General features: G+C 46.9%; 1 protein-coding gene and 1 long non-coding RNA gene across 7 annotated transcripts in view; one reads left to right on the top strand and one right to left on the bottom strand.

Moving 5' to 3' along the window:
- EMID1 (EMI domain containing 1) overlaps positions 1-14,293 on the bottom strand; it is a 949,835-nt gene that overhangs the window by 416,576 nt on the left and 518,966 nt on the right. The gene's annotated exons all lie outside the window — the stretch shown is intronic.
- Positions 1-14,293, top strand: part of LOC138492227 (uncharacterized) — a 397,170-nt gene that overhangs the window by 69,757 nt on the left and 313,120 nt on the right. For both annotated transcript variants that reach the window (XR_011276169.1, XR_011276168.1), the window contains exon 2: positions 6,354-6,576. This is a non-coding gene — a long non-coding RNA (uncharacterized lncRNA). The remainder of the gene's footprint in view (positions 1-6,353; positions 6,577-14,293) is intronic.

Below are 14,293 nucleotides of genomic sequence, written 5' to 3'. Positions count from 1 at the left end.
ACAAGTACATCTACAACATTGCTGAAATCAAAGCGAGTGCCTCACCTCGTCTACACAGAAGCAGAAGAGGCCTTGCTCAGACTCCCTGGGACTTTCTTCGGAATACAGGTAGATGGCAAGACCCACATACGAAATCAGGTTCAGTTTTCTCGCAGTACGACCATTTGTCAAGAATAATATGTGCGATGATGAGTACCTATTATACGTGCCTAGGGTTGGTTTCACAGCCTTTTTTTATTTGATAACAGATCGGCTCTGAAAACTTGGATGATCTATGAGTGATTAGGAAGGAGACCGGTAGAGTGGAATATGTGCCAATGTAAGAACACATTGGGCCTCATTACGAGTTTCCCGGTACAGTAACAATGGTACTGGTAAGCTTGCCGGTACTGTTATTACCGTACTGGCAAACTACGAGTTCTGCTCGCGGGTGCCTTTTCGCCTTCCAGGTCTGACCTGCGGGTGTACCGGCACCCATGAGCAGAGCATGTTGGATGCACCGGCACCATTCTGGAGCATCCGGCTTCCCCATTCCCATTGAACCCTATGGGGCTTGATGGGAATGGGGAAGAATATTTTCTGGCACCCGGGAATGGGCAATTACTGGGTCCGCTGGGGTTGTAATGCTGCGGTAATTGCCCATTCCTGGGCACCGGAAAAATTCACAATTTCGGCGGCAGCCTGCCGGTTTTACCGGCAAGGCTACCGCTGAACTTGTAATGAGGCTCATTGTAGGATATATGAATTGAGCTTAAGTTATGTCCCTTATGATGAACTTTCAATAACTCTGAAATGCATTGAGCTTCCTTTCTTCTTGTCTCCACATTACATTTATTTTTAAATGTTTGCATTGAGCGCTGAATAAAGTTATTTGTACTCCTGTATGAAGGTGTTTTGATGGTGATGATACATTGAGCCGAGGTAGGACACAGCACTGGGGAAAGTTGCCCCTGGTCCTATTTTCATACACATCGCCTGGTAGCCCCATGCGGTTCATGGAGATGGGAAGTCAGATGTGGGCAACCTCTTGTCCACTCTACACACCCCTCTTTGCTCCCATGGGGCCAATGACCTCCTTGGTTTCGAGATACCCTTTACTGCCAGCAGTAGCATATTGTACCCCTCTTCATCTGCTATCTTTCCGAACACTTGCTCTTTTGGGGGGGCCCATATATGTCACTGGTGGCAAACTATCTTTTCCTGCCTTAAGTCAAAAAAGGGCAAGTTCTTTTTGCTGCTCCTGTAACTTTCATCAGTGGATGTTGCATATTGAGTTAAAATCCTGCAGGGACATCATTTGGGGGGTCGCCGGGGTCGCCCATGCAACCCCTGAGGTGTCCCTTGCTACCCCAAATAAAAATAAATAAATAAATAAAAAGATTTTTAAAAAATGTTTTAAATTGAAACTCTTGGGCTGTGGCAGTGCTATGTGACAGCTAGACCCATTAAAGGGGTCACGTGTTCCATCGCTTCGCGCAATGTCACATCATGGAAGGGTCAAATGACATCACTTTTTGTGATGTCATCAGAGGTCAAGGATCGTGCAATGTCACTTCTGCTACCCCTTGCATTTTGGTGAAATGACATCACTGAAATCCTGTTCAGTGAAGTATGAGTGACCCGTCTAGTCGCTGTTACCAAGGGTCCACTCCACAGACAGGGAACCAGGCATGCATTTGTAAAGTTTTACCAGACGTGGTCTCCCTCTCACTGTGCTTAGAGAGGCATCAGCTTCACCTCACTGATGATCCCCAACAAGGGTGAAACACGTGTATGGGGTTGCTGGTGGTACTCTCGTTCAGATTGGAATTGCCATTGTATTTCGGTGCTGGACTGCCCCTGGGCAGGACAAAGACTGATATGCAAATGGATATTTCCCATCTGTGAAAGGCACAGTGAGTAAAAGCAGTGGCTGCGAACTCTCAAGTGGTTAATAACCACTGAACAGGTTATCATGTCTGTTCTTGCGAGAGAGGGGCGCCCGCTACCTTTGTAAAACTATGCATTTGTAAAGGTTTGCTGGCCCCCTGCAGTAGTCTGATGGTGATGGCCAGCGGGCAGCCTTTCACTTGTACTCAAAGTTCCAGCCTTCCTCATTTTCACTACAGCTCCTCCAAGGATGCAGGAACCTGATGTCTCCTGTTGATCTGCATTAATCTGGCCTTACCAATAAGGCGTCTTTCCTGCTATGCACGACCACAGGTAAGCACATCACTTAGTGGCGCTTAAGCAAATGAGACCTTTCCTATCAGACGTCCGTTGCGCCGCTGTTGCCAGAGCGACAAAGGGCGAAAAACTAGACTACGGGAAGGCCCTTCATGCAGGAACCACAGCCATCTCTATTCACTGCTTACAGTTATTACTAAATACTGCAGCCCATATAGTCTCTAACACCCTGAAATATGCAGGTTACACCTTCTTTGTGACTGCTTCATTGGCTCCCTGAGAACAAGGACTGGATGTAAACTTGTTAACATTGAGCACATAGCGTTCTATGGAAGCCCACCGAAAGGCATTAGCTAAAGTGGTACACTTTCTGCCGTCTGCAAAGAGCTACCACTATGTGCACTGTGGCTATTGCCCTTTTCCACCGTATGAGAGCACTGAGTAAATCAGGGCCCATTGTGGCTGCAAAACTATGGAACTCTTTTCTTTGAATTTGTGATGTATTCTATTTGCATTCAGGAAGCGTATTAAGACATACCCTTTTAGTGCTACCTGATCTCTCTAGCCTGTTTGTATTCCTGCTCATTTATTTCATCTGACTCCTTTCCTTTGTACGATGACTGTTCTTTCGTGTTAGGAATTGTGGCAAGTGTACTTTCACGCTGAGATGCTGTGGTTGGGAGTACAATAACATTTACACCCGGGGAAGGGTGCTTAGCCAATCAGGTGGCTGGAAAAGCGGGCGAGAATACACATTCTGCACCCGTTGCTTGCAGCCACCCAGGCCCTTCCCTTGGTGGTGCCATTTTTATTTTTTGTCATTTGGGGAGGCAACAGGAAGCCTCCCCTTGCCGCCTCCCCAACCCTTGCCCCCAAAACAATCCTTATACCTTCTCCACAGCCTATCCATCTGTCTCCCCACTTACCTGCTGGACGGTAACTTTATGCTCTGGTCCCAGCGCCCCTCCCATCTCCCAGATGCCATAGAAATGCTAAAGCGACTTTGTCCCTTTGTCATCTTTTTTTCATTTTTGTTTTCCCTCGGGAGATTGGCTGCACAAGTGACGCCAATCTCCTCAGGGAAAAAAAAAGCATTTGCACTCCGGATAAACCCTGGGGTGCGAATGGCTTTCACTACCGATGTGGGGGGGAGGGAACATGATCTTTAACGGCCCACAGCCCTTGTCGAGGCCCTCGCTTCGCTAGAGCCTACCTGGGCTTGGGCTAGCGGGTCGTTAAAAAGGCCATGCCTGGCCCCTATAGTAGGGGTGAAAGCCATAATCTACCAATGAAATGTAAAAAACGAATTGAGCGTCTACTGGAAATGGGCTAAAAAGCCTAAACTTTTATTCAAACACCTCCTTATCCATGAAAAGAAGTTTCCTTTAAGAACACTTTAAACCATTACCATCTGGGCAGTGTCTTGCATATTATGCTGCTCCCAGATGAAGGGTTTGCCTTTCCAAAAGCGGTCAGTGATCTCCAGACTAGGGGTCTGACAGCCTGCCACGTGAACGTTACCACATATACCCTGTGGGCAATATTCTGGTGGGGCAAGCCATGGGACTGCTGCAGAGTTTGTAAGACATGTGCTTTAGTTCGTTTCTTTGTCTCTTGAATAGGGCCTAGGGCTGACAGCAGACTCACCATCTCATAAATGTTCGTCTTCTCATTGATCGAAGCACAGAGATGGCAAGATGATAGAATCAGAATGGAACATATGAGCATGAGAAGCCCACAGCCCAGTAACTTTCCTGCATTACCAAGGCCACCCCGCACCCCTCGCCCAGCTCCCAGCACATGCAGCTCATCAAGAAGACTTCAAATAGTTGGAACTGAGGGGTCAAATGCACGAGACCTTCGAAAGCAGAGCCAAGGACGCACATGGAGTCCATTGCTTGAAATGTAAACATGTGTGCATAAGCCTGTGATCTTCTTGAGCATACGTACAAGAGATTTTAACTAAACACCATCAATATTATGGTGGGTTTCAGAAAGCACGAAAAAAACATGGGATGTCTGCATCACTGGGAGCTGTCCGTCTTGGCTTGATAAAGTGGCTCTATGTTAAAATGTCCCCATGGAAAAAGCTGCTAGGTAGGCGATTTTATTTCCTTGCACTCCTAAAAGCCTTCCCCCACACATTCTAGGATGGGTATTATTTACTAGGCTAACTCCAATGCTAGAATATTTGGGGAAAGTGCTTGATTACCTTGGGAGTGCCAATTTGGGGACATGTCGCCCCTGGCAACCTTTTCCCAGGTGCCGTTATCATCACTGGATACCGTTGAAGCTATGTATAAAATAGTGCCATCCTATAAGACTTTCTGGAGAAAACTGCAGGCTTTTGAGCTGATTTGCATACCCACAGTGCATTGCTCAGTGGCTCTGAACTGGAGGTGAACTTTCAGGGATGGCTACTAGGTGGGCCAGCTGTGGCTTGTTATGTGAGATGGTCTATACTTGGATACAATGGCAATATTTGTGTATATGAGGGTGCATAGGGCATGTGATGGCAGCACCAGGTCCTTCAGGATGTATTTAGCATACCTTATAAAACGTTTATACTATGCTAGTCACTACTCTATTGGTGTACATGCTGGTACCTTGTCAGAGAAAATGGCATATTATGCCCCCGTTGGGAGAAAACAGACCATAGTCTGTGGAGGAAAAATAAAAGAACACAGAGCAAAACATGGGGAAGAGAGAAGTAGGAATAATGATATTGACGTGCTATTTATATAGCGCTTGCGCGTACGCACTTTACATACATACATACACTATGGACAGATAGGACAGAAGCACACAAAACAAACAAATTGGGAAGATACAATGGGACAAGCAGAGGGAATAAGATTGTCTGATTAGGGGCACGTGCGCAATGGTGGGCAGTGGAACAGGTAGGATGCCGATCTAGGAAGATGGAAAATAAGAAAATCCATGCTAACAAGCATTTTCCAGTGTAGTGAAAACAGTTTCAGGGATGTCATTTCACCAAAATGCCAGGGGTAGCGGACGTGATATCACACGACCCTTAGACCGCCCCTGAAGTGACATCACAGGAAGCGATGGAACACAACCTTTCACCCCTTGATAAAACAGGAAGTGGCATCGCATAGCATTGTTCCTGAGTACACTACGAAAAATATGGTTACGATATCACTGTATACATTTCGTACAAGAATGGATCACCATATTTATCATTAATATCAGTGTGTATAGGCCCATATTACCAAATTACTGTGAATGAAGCAGACGTCCAAGGCAAAATGATAATGATGTGTTATTGTATAGCACTTATGCTTACGCGCTTTATATAGAACAAATATACATACACTATCACCCATCCTGTGTTGGTACTCATTTATTAACCTCAGAAGGATGAAAGGCTGACTTGGCCTTGCCGGGATTCAAACCTGCAACCTGTCGATCACACACACATCGATGCAGAGAGCGCTGAACCCACTTAGCTTTCTTACTGGCTATTGCTCTCTTATCAGCTATAGTCAAAGGAGCAATTACAAGTCTGAATGTTCTCAAAGTCAGAAAGCAAATTACTCTCTGTAGTGGATACCATTAAACTGGTAACAGATTTAACAGCAGGGCAATTCATCTGCAGGTCTGGTGCAAAGTTGGCCACATGTCAAGCCTGCGTGGAACTACTTTTCTGGCTTCAGAGGTTGGCCTCACACGGCATCCCATACTCTGGGCACTCGTTACCTCATACATGCAAATAAACATTCTGAACAGCATGCCATGGAGATAGGGTAGATTGACACATTACAAGGCATTAATTGTGGCACAATGAAATCAAGGGCCACTTTATGTGCAATGGTCAAACATTTCTACACTGTAGACAAGCTTTTAGGCACAAGTATTTTGTCAGTGACCAAGGACACCGAGATGGATTGTCTTGTGATGATCGTAACAGAGACAACAGTAAAAAAAACATGGTATAACTGCAACTTGAGAAAAGCAAAATACAGTCTGAAATGGATGCCTATTCTACTCTAAATGCTTTTTGGACGTTTTTACCTGCATTGTGAATTTGAGGTTTTTAAGAACAGACTAAATCAGTGACTCACCTCCTGAAATGTGCCTGAAATAAACCTTTAATGAGTCTATCAATGATTGTATAGAATTCCAGAAAGACACATTATTTGTTATTCCTATTCTTCCTCATTTAGGGTCACAGCTCAAAGTGGTACACTTGTGGAACCCTCTGTTTTTAAGAGGCATCAACACGAAGAAAAGCCACTCCAGGAACAAAGAGAAACATGGTACTTGCCCCAGCCCAGGAACTGTCGCAGGTGCGACCCCTAAATGACATCCCTGGGGCGGCAGTGAGGGGAACTACATTATTGCACTAGTAGACCTCTACTCTAAATGGATAGAGATAAAGGAAGCAAGGTAAGCACACTCCTATGCGTTTATAAACTTTCTGGAGGAGGTTTTTGCACATGAAGGACACCCAGTTAGTGTCTTCATGGATAATAACATTGCTTAGATGCTTTGACTGTAGGTGCAATATAAATACCAATAACAAGTAGCAAAATAGCAAATAATGGTCACAAGTTCACAAGCAGTGAAGTGTAGGAGTACCAGTCGAGTGTGAAGTGAGTGTGGAATAAAACACAAAAAGCTTCCCTGTATCATCCAGAGACAAACAGGGCTACAGAGCGTGTAAATGGGTGTTTCGAGGATGCCATCTTCATGGCAGAAGCCACTGGGGTAAGCAAATATGGGGCTGTTGTGTAGAGACTGAAAAGATTGAATTGGCCGCTTCATTCAGCTACTGGCTGCATCCAGTTTGAACTTATGAGGGGAAGGAAAGGTCCCACAAAGACGTGTGTTCTCTGGTTAGGAAGGACGAAAAGTGTCACCGTGGACCCCAGTGCGGTATAGGGGAATATGAAAGTGGCCTGGCACAAGTTGAAGGAGAAATGGGATCAAGCATTTAAGTGTGGAGGCGGGCGACTATGTGCGCATCAAGAAGCCAGTAATAAAACAGAAGGAAGACATGTTGTTTGGAACCCGGTGCAGGTAGAGCAGATGCTTAGGGGTGCCGTTTGCATTGAGGGAGTGCGGAACCTAACAGCGTTGTGAAAGTTTGCCATCCGAGGAAAAGTTCCCCCTAATCTGTAAGTGCGACTGAAAAAGCAGGTGTGTTGTAGTATTACTTTTGCCAGCACTGTCATTGAATTGAGGTTGCAGTTTAGATATTGTAAGCAATGTGAGACGCGCATTTACGCCACTGGTTCCTATCTGTTATTATGTCAGCTGGAGCTCAGTGGGGTGGAGTGCTGAACGGCAGTTGGACGTGGCTCAGGGGGGTGAAGTTCTACTTTTGCTGCTGCGTGGGGGCTTTTACAAGGAACGTTATCTAAACAATAGAGTGTAAATTGATTACACTACAGCATTGTGAGACTGTCCCTCGAACACTTGCCATTCAGAGATAGTTTGCAAACCAATATTAAGAAGAGCGGGTCCACCAGGCACATGTAAGGTGGAGCTTCTGATGTGGAGCACTGCCTGATGCCACGTGTCCTCCAGTTCCATCCTGTGATAGGCACAAGGCCTGTGCCTACCGCATGTGTCCGCCATGTTTAGCATATTGGAATGCTTCCTGTTATATTGCATATAGGGTCAAATGCTTTGCGACAACGGTATGACAAAGTTTATGGTTTTGGTATGACAAATTTGAATTTCCTCAGGGAGTGACTTTTGTATAGACACCTGTGTGCTAGGGTATCAGGTGTTGTGGTCACACATATTTAGGGAATGGGATTTTGAGGATGCATCCTGTGAATTGGCGACCTCATCTGATGGGAAATATGAGCGGTAGCAGTGGACTATAGGATATGTTTTGGACTGCCCTTTTCGAGGAATTTTAATTGGACATTTTAGAAGGATTTCTGGTTTTGATTCATCTTGGATATATGTAGATAAGTTGGCCCATTGTATTTTAGTTCCTGTTTGCAGATCTGCTGTTGAATATTAAATACGTTAGTAAAGTTTCATATCATATCCTAGTTATATGGTGCTGCCAGGAGCACGCCAATGTTGAATTTGTTGTTTTTGTTTTCTGGTGTTGGTGCGCATGGTGAAGGTGGAGTGGTATGTATTCTATATGTTGTTTTACACCAGGGAATGGTTGTGGGGCAGTGCGGATTTAGTGCAGTGCTGTGAGGGTCGAGTGTGTGTTGTGTGTTTTTCTGTGGTCTACATTCTGGATGGGATTTGCTGACTTGGGTGATGAGTGGAATTGATTGTGCAGTTTGAGTCGTTGCCTTTCAGGGTGGAAGATGGTGGATTATGCACCCCATTTTGTGTTGCGGCTCTCCGGTATGGGTAGCACCACCCTCCCTGTGTGTTAGTGTGTGGACGTTGCCAGCCCGGTTGGTCCGCTCAGGCGCTGCTTCCATGAGGAGAGATACATCCTGGCCCGATTGTTGGGCCATCGGTGGTTCCCTCCACTGTCATGTCTTTCCCGCCTTTTGGTGTGTTAGTTGGTTTCCTGAGTGTTTCCCTTGTGGATTGTTTGTGCTAGGGTGCGGCAGGCCCTGTATCTGGGAGTGGCAGTCGGGGATGGAAGGTGATTGATTGCGATGGAGCAAGTCTGTGACTGTGCATCTGAGAGTGTGTTGTGGAGTGACTGGGGTGTGCACGTTGCTTCTTGTGGTGTATGACTTTGTGCACGAAGGTGGATGTTGTAATGTATGTCTTGTTCCTTTCCTGTCCTGCTGGCCATGGATGCATGCTGGTAGAATGTTGGTGTGTGTGATGATTGGCAACTCAGGAGAATGTTGGGTGAGTGTTGTATCTGAATGTCCCATGTGTGTCATTTGGGGTCCTGAGCTGGGGATATGAGGATGGCCGGTGGGTGCACTGCGCGTCTACCTACGTGTATCATAGCTGAGAGTAACTGGAACTATATACGTGTAAATATGTACAATAGAGATACCTGGATTTACATCAAGGCTCCACAACTGGTCTGTGCGTGGACTACTGAGCGTTCGACCTTCTATTACAACAGAATTGATTGCAGGTTTGGAGCTGCAGTGGAGTGCATAGCGTGAAATGGAAGGTAAGGAAATAACTCGATTTTAGTTCTGCTGACACCGAGGTGAATCAGCAGAAGGTACATTTCAGTGGCAGCTGTAGAGACATAGGTGGGTGGTCGAGGTAGAGCGTGGGCTAGCTTGGGGCAAGTGGCTGTACCGAGCAAGGGTCACGTTTCAGGCCCCTGGCAAGGAGAACGCGAGCTGATCTCTGCCTGCTCACCTGGAGGAAGGAAAACACGTTCCTGGCCATGGAAGGGCAGAGACTGCCGGATGACCTATCCCGCCTCCAGCACATGCTCTTGCTCCTCAGCGTTTGCATCCCGCTGGGTCATCATGAGAAGGGATGCTGCTAAGGAGTCACAAAGAGCAGGGGGCCTGACGGGGCCTTGAAATGTTATGGCACACAGCAGTGATGTGCGTTCATCTCGAATAGATCATTGTCTATGGATAGTCCTCCAAGTGTGAACCTTAGGTGAAAAGAACTGGATGGGCACATTTGGACTTGAAAGCCCCTCCTCACAGAAACTATTGCCTGCTTGATGTTTAATATTTATTTTTTCAAGTTCTCTGTAAAACAGAGTATCATTTTAGCTATTTGAATCCATGCATTAACACATGTGCACCAGCTAGAGCTGAGAAGCTATGTGGCCAAGCGCCTAAAGTGCAGAATGAACTAAAACAGCAGGTTGGCTACTTTGAGCCCAGCTTGCCTTTCCAGCAATGCGCCTCTCCCCTCTGCTTCACCAGCCAGCTCCATGTACAGACTACTTATCTGTCATTCTGCCTGTGTTGGGTTCCTGGGGCTTACTCCACCCGGCCTTTAGAACTACCTATCAGTTCACAGGTGTGTTTTCTCTGAAGCCTCACTCTTCATCACCCGTATGTTTCTGCATGGCCTGTCCTCTCTGTGCCTGTGAAGACCAACTATTCCTGCCAGACGTAGTGCCCTTTCCCTCTCTGCCCCCCTTTCCTTGTGAAGTGTAGTAGATTCCTGTGATGGTCTAGTGCATTGTGTTATCTACTTGGTCCTTGTAAGCAGGGCGGCGTGCAGTATCTGGAGGGAAGATGGAACACGCGGAAGGCTGCCAGTGCGATGCATGAGTGGAGTGTGGTGAGCTTTCGAGGGATGGCCCTTAGTGGGGGAGTGCTCTGGGGCTTGGGTGAGCACTTGTGAGTGCCACTTCTATAGTGTCTATCCTATATAACTGCAACAGTGTGGTGAGCTTTCCTGATTGGCTGTTAGAGGGCGGGTGACCTTGAGGCTGGATGTGCACTGGTGGGTGACACAACCTATGCCCTTTGCACTCCATCTACAAGCTGTAACTAAGGGCTTCATTATGAGTATGGTGGAAACTGTAAACGCATGTGGTGCTTTAAACACCTTTTGCTGTTGAAAGCACCTGTTAAGGCTTCCATTGAGGCTGTACCTGGGCATACTTCATAAGATGTAGACAGGAGTCAAACAGAGGTGGTCGTCAGCTGCGGGGGTAGTCATGCGTCTTTATCAGCTGCAATTCCCAAGGTACAAGCTGGGACCTTCCAGAGACAACGGTGCCCACCAGCCAGGTGGTCTTCTCTCAGCCTCTCTCCCAACTGACACTGTTGGAGCCTCTATCTTAGAAGATGCCACTTAGGTTCCATCAATAACATCAGGACATGGCATCACTACCCATTCACTCACCACTACAACACCACCTAATTGTGGGTTGAAAATGCACGGGTCACCTTTTATTTCACTGTGCCAAAACGGGTGGGATGAGGCAGGAGACAGAGCATGGGTTTTTGCGGGTGGTGGGGAGTCAGGATGCCATGTATGTATTTTTGTGTTGGGGGTGGGGAGGATGCCGCCTCTGGGTTTTGTGTTGTGAGGGTATTGTGAGGGTATAGGGAGGCAGAAGCCCAGTTATGTTTTTTTCTGCTGGCTTGGTTCCTGTTTGACCCTTAGAGCTGCGCCAGATCCCCTGGTTTGGCTTTACCCCTGAATTCTCTGGCTCCCCCAACTCTATGGAATGGATTTGGGATTGTGTCCTCAGTAGTTTACTATTGCTTCAAAAGCATCCTTTTTGAAAACGTTCCGTTTGGCTCAGCCAATCAGGAAAGAAGGTTAAAAGCACATTCTGGGCACTATTACCCAGTGTTGCTTGGAATCTTCATTTAAGATGGCTGAGCCTAGTCGAACGCCTATTCCCCAGTGTTGTAAACACTCTGATGTGCTTGCCTGTTCTGTTTTCTCTCTTCCTCTTCCCTGCTGACCTCCTGTCTATCACTGCACTGGTTACCTGGCTCCCCTCTGAACCTCGGGCCCAGGTCCCTGCCCCCCAGTCACACTCCTGCACCGCTGTCTGGCAACCCTGCACTTAGGGCTGTATCTGTAACCCTACAGGCCCCTTACCCATTCACCTGCTGCCTGCACTTAACCCTTGCACTTCCACCTGCTGGACGCACTTCCTTTTTCTTGTTTTGATTGTGTTTCGTTGATCCCATGTCCTGAACTTCTCCCCCTCCCCTTCCCCTGGCACTTCTCCTCCTTTCCTCTCCCTGCACTTGCACGATCTCAATGCCACCGGGCCTAGTAAGATCGTTGTCTTGTTCCGAGGGCTTTAAGTGGGGTAAGAAATCGAGGGGGGACCCTCATTTAGGGGCGTGGCTTAAAAAGTACGCAAATCGTAGGGTATACACACAAATATATATAAATGTTATATATTTGTGTGCGTACCTTACTATGGTTTGTGTACCATGCAAGCCATCTTTTCTAAACATAGAAATATGTAACATATTTCTACGTTTATAAAAGATGGCTTGCAAAGTACACAAACCATAGTAAGGTACGCACACAAATATATAACATTTATATACATTTGTGTGCATACCCTACGGTTTGCCTAGTTTTCAGGCCATCTTTTTTAAACATTTCAGGTTTATAAAAGATGGCTTTGAAAGTACACAATTCAAGCCATCTTTTATAAAGTTTGACTACGGACAAAATTGTCCGTCGGCAAAGCTTTATAAAAGATGGCTTGAAATGTGTACTTTCAAAGCCATCTTTTATAAACCTCGAAATATGTCGAGGAATCCCCAGGTTCGCCGAGGGTTAAAGACACCTTGGCGACCTGGGGAAACAAGGGGAGAGTAACTGCCTCTGGTGACCTCTCACGCGAGGGGTCACCAGATGCAGTTACTATGACTGACGGAAGTGGCAGCCATTCACAGCATCGCTGCAGTTGGCTGCCACTTCTATCAGCTTGCCTGACTTCATTGCAGGCGCATCTCCGGGATAATGCATCTTGCCAATGTTGCGGTAGGACGGGGCCCGGGCAGGGCCCCGGCTCGGTCACACTTTTTCGAGACTGCCGGGGCCTGCCCCTGTCAGGCCCCGGCCCACTTTAAGCACTGCTTGTTCCTCCCTGTTTCCTTCCCATGCCTCATCGCTCCTTGAAACACCTGTGTATAGGTGCGCTATAAATAAAATATCATATCATATATCATATCACTTCTCCTCTGTGGGCCGCCAGAATGGCACCTATTCCATCTCCTTCAACTACTTACCTCTCTCTAAGGGTCTGAGGCGAGTGGGCTGACCGACCTCACTTGCCTTGCTTCCAGCGTGTGACAGCCCGTGCACGCCATCTCACATCTCGCCTGCTCTTCTGGCATGGCGTCGTCCCCCCCCATTGCGGCCATGTTACAATAGCTGTGCCGCAAGCTAGCTCTAATTACTTTGCTTTTTTTTCACACCAGCGCCACTCATATCCCACAGGTGCTCACAGCCAGAGTGACGAGCAATCCCTGTTCATTAGGTGCTCCCAGCCCCCCTGCATGCTATTGGTTAGCTGGGGACATAAAGTTGGGCTTTAGGCATCTCATGCAGAGGAATTCCACCCTGGGCACTAAGGCTTAAATGGCAGCCCCTGAGCAAGGGTTTATGGCTTTGAGCTGTTTGTTCCCATTAATGTGTAGACCATGTTTTAGACAACTAGTTCACAGAGCTGGCTAGGTATGCTATGTACTCTGGGTGTGATTAAAGAGGCAGAGGGCTTGAGGGATCTCTTCTGCGTTGTTAATCAGCTGTTGTGGTTCCCTCACTCTTTGCTTGTATCATTGATCCACCTTGTCTACATTGCTGTCTAGTCTGCTCCAATTGACACCCTGGGAGGTGGAATGAAGAGAATTGAGTCTGCTCTCAATCAATCTAAGGAGCTTTTTAAATCTTGTCCGCTTGTTTTCCTCGAATTCAGCCACCCAAGTACCCGCTCCTCCATCACAGGCTTTTTGGGACTCGTTGGCTTCCCTTTTCACTCAGAAAATTATTGACATTCGGCATAGGATCTCCCTTTCTGGCCTAAAAACTGGCAGATTTTCCATGGATGGTGTCAATTCCATCACTAATCACTCTTGGTCAAGTTCCCCCTCTTTTAGCCCAGGAGAGATAATTGAGGCCAACATCAAGATGAAATCTGCCGCACCTGTGGACGCTATTTCTTGAGACGTCTTAAAAACTATAATGCCGGACATCGCCCCTCTAGTTACTGAAGCACTAAGTCATTCTTGCTCAACTGGGCCGATTCCCCGATGTTAAAGCATTCCTTGGTAATACCACTTCTAAAGAAGCAGTCACTGGACCCTTTAGTTCCAGCTGACCTCCGGCCTATACCCCTCTTGCTATTTCTCATGAACTGAGTCTTTGGTTAGCCCTTATGTTATGAATAAACTTTCATTTTCAATCCTTACCAATCTGGCACTGGCACAGAGAGTGTTCTGGTATCTGTGGCCAACGATCTAGCTCCTCTATCTGATCAGGGTGGTGTCAGTGCGCTGATTCTTTTAGATCTCTCAGCTGCATTTGACACTATTGACCACACCACCCTCCTCAACCGGCGAGCGGATGCTGGTATTTCTGGGACTGTTCTGTTATGGTTTCAATCTTCTTTTGCCAGATTGTACTCAATCCCTCTATTTGCCACCACATCAATTTACTTCAGCCTCTTTGACATGCAGAGTTCCCCAGGGCTCTGCCCTATCTCCAATTCAATTTAATGTCTACATTCAGCCACTAGTCACTCATC

Source organism: Ambystoma mexicanum, chromosome 10, assembly GCF_040938575.1.
Source record: "Ambystoma mexicanum isolate Mex_15411 chromosome 10, UKY_AmexF1_1, whole genome shotgun sequence".
Lineage (NCBI taxonomy): Eukaryota > Metazoa > Chordata > Amphibia > Caudata > Ambystomatidae > Ambystoma > Ambystoma mexicanum.
Note: the sequence above shows the minus strand (reverse complement) of the source record. Positions and strands in the feature narration are given on the sequence as shown.